We start from the raw sequence: 4,809 nt of genomic DNA on the forward strand, positions 1-4,809 counted from the left end.
GCAATACAAAACATTTTTTAAAATAAATTGTCATTAGGAAAAAGAAAAAACAAACAGTTCAAAAAAAAAATTTATAAACACTTTACTTGATCCATCAGTGATAAAAATACAAATTGAAGAGAAAAAAAAAACATGAAACCAAATTAAAAGTGATTTTCAGTCCTTTTCCTAGACATAACCATATCAGAATGAGCTGAGGTTAGAAGATAGAATTCTGACTTTGCTATGACAATCTGGCGCTTCTGAATCAGCTACTGTTTTGTTATTAGTTTAAGTATTTGCTATTGACTGTTCAAATGCGGAGTTTTGCGCATCGTGTGTGTGTGAGAGCGAGAAAGAGCGAGAGAGAGGGGTGGGGGGGGGTCACATCACAGTGGAGTCAACTATGGAAGTATTTGAAAAATAATGTGTTTTTTGAACATTAAAGCATGTCAACATATTCTGTTACACCAAATAATGATCTTTAAAAAAAAGCATCAAATGACCCCTTTAAACAACTGAGAGATTATCCTAAAACGTCATTTTTAAGACTTCAGAGTTAACATGGAGTGTGATTAGGTACTATCATCTGCTGATACATGGCTTAACTGGCATGCGCAGGAATCATTTGAGTGTTTTGTCAGCATTTATCTCAATGCAGAATCAGTGTACCTGTTCAGCAGAGGTAGGAGAGAGGTCTTGGTTTCTCTTCACCAGACATTCACTTAAAGAAGTCTCATCAGGGGCCGGCTTCACTCGAGGAAAGGCCATCTCACACTGCAAGAAGTGATTTATGAGCTGGAGGCTTATTGTTGCACAAAGCAAAGAATCAATGTAGAACAGCACTTACGACATAGAAGTCAAATGGTATGTGAGGGACAAAGGGCCGATACCTGAAAGAACAAAGCATAGACAAGGTCAATATGAAGAAATTAAAGTAAGCAAATTAAAAATAATAATAAAAGATACAAGCATATACATAAACAACGCACCCCTGGATCAAACCTCCGCGGGAGCCGAACCGGCCACCCCGGCCCCTGCCACGATCTCCTCTGTGAAAAACAAAAGCAGTCATTTCACTAAATTAAAGGGGGGACCAATCTCAAATTTGTGTGAAAGAGGTTACGTTACTTGACAAACAAAAAATAACTGTAGAGAAAACGCAGTATATCACAGGTGAAACGAGCATCATTGTCCATGCTAATGCTCGGTTCTTCGTTCATTCATTCATGAATGAACAATCTCCCGTTTTTCGGACATATAGCGTTTAAAAAAAGTTCTAAATGAGGATTAAATCCAACCGCATCGTTTAATCCGTTTTAACGCATGTACTTTAATCATAAACACATTTTATTTATTTTATTCATCAAAAGCACAACGGCTAGCAGAACAGCATGCTAACAGGCACCGGGCTAGCTAACCACCAACATAACAAATAATAATAATAAAAAATGCTACAGTTTGATGAACCCCGGTTTGTAACTTAATCAAGTGGATGTTATTTTATTTAAAGAAGAAGAATAAAACAATTGGTACCTCATTGCGTAAGACGTTTTGTCAGTTTAAGAAGAACACACGCTGGTGAGAAATACCCTGCTGCCTCCGACACTGCGCTTCCTTCTTCTTCTTCTTCTAATGACGTTTTATGGCGGATGGCAAACCAACTTCTGGTGCATTTACCGCCACCAACTGGACTGGAGTGTGAAGCACTAACGAACAACTAATGATGATAATAATAATAATAAAAAAGAAATAAATACTCCTGATTAATCCTATTTCTTTGATATATTTTATAATAGCACCATATATTTTACCTTTTCTGCATGCTTTTTCAAAAGGCTTGTCAAATTAAATGATTCAACACCCATGTTTCTTACTTCCTTAATGAGTTTTAACCTTTCTTTTTCACACACACAAGACATACAAAATATGCAGTGCTGGGGGTACTCCAGGACAGGTTTGAGAACCAATGCCCTAGACCAGGGTTCCTCAAATCTTAACCTGGAGGTCCAATGCGCTGCAGAGTTTAGCTCCAACCCTGATCAAACTCAGCTACCTGTGATTTTCTAATGATCCTGAAGACATTGATTAGCATGCTCAGGTGTGTTTGATTAGGGTTAGAGCTAAACTCTGCAGGAAAGTGGATCTCGTGGGCCAGATTTGAGGATCCCTGCCCTAGACTGAATGGTAATGTATCACATTTTCCATAAAAATATGAACCAACACAACTGTTTTCAACTTTGATAATAACCAGAAATGTTTCTTGAGCAGCAAATCAGAATGATTTCTAAAGGACCAATAGAAAGGCACCATAAAAACAGTCCACATTCTGCACTACATTCTTCTACAAGCACTACACTACAAGCACTAGCACTGCATTACAAGTCTTCTAGAGCAGAGCAGAGCATTGTGTATTGCATTTAACTTTGGTGATATTATGATCTCTCTGATGATTTACAATTTGTCATATATACACCAGGAAAGACAATAATGTAAAGAAGTATGCCAGTCATTCATTAATGTTAATGATAAGAATTTAAATTAAAAACAAAAAATAGATGGCATTTTATTTCTGTATTGTGTTATATTTTTTTGTTAGTAAGTGGTGTTAAAAATTGCTCTGTGCGTCATGAGCTGGTGGGTTTATGTAGTGTGTTGCAGACCGGGTGTGGTGGGCCATTTTTTAGCCCCAGTCAGCCCCTGCTCCGATAATTCTAATAATTGCATATTTTTAAAAGCTTAATCAAATTGATTGAATTATAATAAATTACAATAAACAAGCAAATTAATAAACAATAAATAAAAAATAAAAAAAAATTATTGGAACGTTTCTTGGCACATAAAATACCACGTTGTGTCAGGAGCCGGTTCATTCCAGCGAAGTGATTAAAAGAACCGAATAATGGGCAATGTGTCAGTCCAGTCTTGTAGCTTCACATTGAAAGTTTCTATCCAAACACAAGAGGGCATCAGAGCATCATTCTCAACACTTCTCAAATCTCCGTTTTAGTTGAAAATCGATTTTCTTCTGCAGCATTAGGCTATAGCTGCTCATTATGATCAATAACGAATGTTTTGTCTCTGTAATCGCATAAACCCTGACATCAGCATGCATATTAATTCCTGTATGTGTTAATATTAAATGATAGCATTTTAAAGCAAGCCACAACATGGCAACTTTTATTACCTCTGCTCAAAGCACATCTTCTAATTGGCGTTACATATTAAATCCCTCTTCCTGTTGTATATGCTGCACAAATAGTTTACACAAATCTGCAACTGACACCAAGCCAAAGAGGTGAGAAGTCATAAATATTGAGGGGCCAGAACTGCTGTGCTGGTTTAATTATCCTTACTGATTAAAAGAAAAACCTGACGCTTAAACCGATATTTATATTGTCTATACTATGGCCCTGTAAAATAAAATTGACTAGGAAAGTAAATGGAAAATATTTGAGCATTCTGTACTAGCATCATTAAAAGTGGAATAGAGACAGTGGGCAGTGCAGTGCCAGTTTTGTCTTAATGAATGAAGTGACTCAGCTGTGTAGAAGAGGCTCATTAGTAGACTTCAGTCAGGGTCTTGTGCCCCAGGCCATAGTCTCTCATGTACAGCCTCCCCCTTGCTGGCTGAGCCACATTTGGACGTGCTGTAGAACCAGGGGAAGCTATAGAGGAAGATATATGGCCACTAAACCCCAAATGTGTGATGGTTATGCTCCTTCATGCAGGTCAGTGGATAATGTAATTTAGTGTAATGAATCTAAAATGCATAGAGTGGGTTCACGTCACTGTATATGCACACAAACACACAACATTTGAAATAAATCTGCAATTATTCCTCAGCATTTGATCTTGGAGTAGTTGAAACCTGCCATATTTCATTCCAGCACATGTGACGAGATGTTTACTGCAAGCAAACCCAAAGGTCACTTACTTCCCCATTACTGCCAAGAGCTGTCACACATCACATTCCTGCGCAAACATCCCACGCAGGGAAAACACAGGACAGCTCGGTGTCCGGTAGACAGCGCTTGTGGATTGTTTCTATTTATTATGCAAATGTTAAAACATTTCACTAGTTGGTTTTCTGCATGAGTGGCATCTTTGAAGCAAATGTCTGGTTGCTAGTTGACACGCACATATTTAACAGAATGGGTTTTCCTATTGCTGTCTGTTTGTGCAATCGGTGTATTGGATGTGAGACTAAATACAGAGGACTTTCATTTTGACAAGAAGTTTTATATTACGACTTATATTATTATGCTCTTTTACAAAGTCTTGATTTTGTTTTGGGGGTGTAGTGTACTAGAACATGCTCTCATGCATCCCCAGCCTGACACAAACGGCTCGATTAGTTCCAGGTTTGATGAAGGCCCGCCTTCCGAAAAACTAAATGTGTTGTGATTGGTTAGCTATCCCAGTGTGTTGTGATTGGCGAACAGCTTAGATGGTGTTTCAGTACTGCACCGCCCCTTGCCAAAGCAGTAAGTTCCATCTGCTCTGGTATAGTTAAGGACAGACCCCGAGGATATTGAACAAGACGATCGCGCAGAATATTTGCACGCACGGATATTGCAAGACATATTAGAGTGGTAACGCTGTTGTTGTTTTTTGTTTGGCTAAATCACGTTTTAGATAGGATGTCAACAACCGCTTAAAAACAACTGCATTTACTATGTACAGATAAGTGCATATGTATTATGTTTATTGTTCTTTAATTCTAACATTATAACATGAATTGCAGTGAAACTGTTATACAGTTGAATTTATTTATACCATAGTCCAGTGTTTCCCACAGACTTGCACTCTATTTGTGGTGGCATCTTT

General features: G+C 37.9%; 2 long non-coding RNA genes across 2 annotated transcripts in view; one reads left to right on the top strand and one right to left on the bottom strand.

Annotated features, from left to right (window-relative positions):
- Positions 1-632: 632 nt before the first annotated feature.
- Positions 633-1,606, bottom strand: LOC107555948 (uncharacterized). The gene is made up of 4 exons (XR_001605227.1): positions 1,516-1,606; positions 972-1,031; positions 830-872; positions 633-756 (listed from the first exon to the last, which is right to left on the bottom strand). It is a non-coding gene; the product is annotated as an uncharacterized lncRNA (long non-coding RNA).
- Positions 1,607-2,148: 542 nt separating this feature from the next.
- LOC107555949 (uncharacterized) overlaps positions 2,149-4,809 on the top strand; it is a 5,710-nt gene continuing 3,049 nt past the window's right edge. Inside the window, exon 1 of the long non-coding RNA XR_001605228.1 lies at positions 2,149-2,166. This is a non-coding gene — a long non-coding RNA (uncharacterized lncRNA). The remainder of the gene's footprint in view (positions 2,167-4,809) is intronic.

The sequence above is a fragment of the Sinocyclocheilus grahami genome, unplaced genomic scaffold (assembly GCF_001515645.1).
Source record: "Sinocyclocheilus grahami isolate Dianchi unplaced genomic scaffold, SAMN03320097.WGS_v1.1 scaffold550.1, whole genome shotgun sequence".
In the NCBI taxonomy this organism is placed as follows: Eukaryota; Metazoa; Chordata; class Actinopteri; order Cypriniformes; family Cyprinidae; genus Sinocyclocheilus; species Sinocyclocheilus grahami.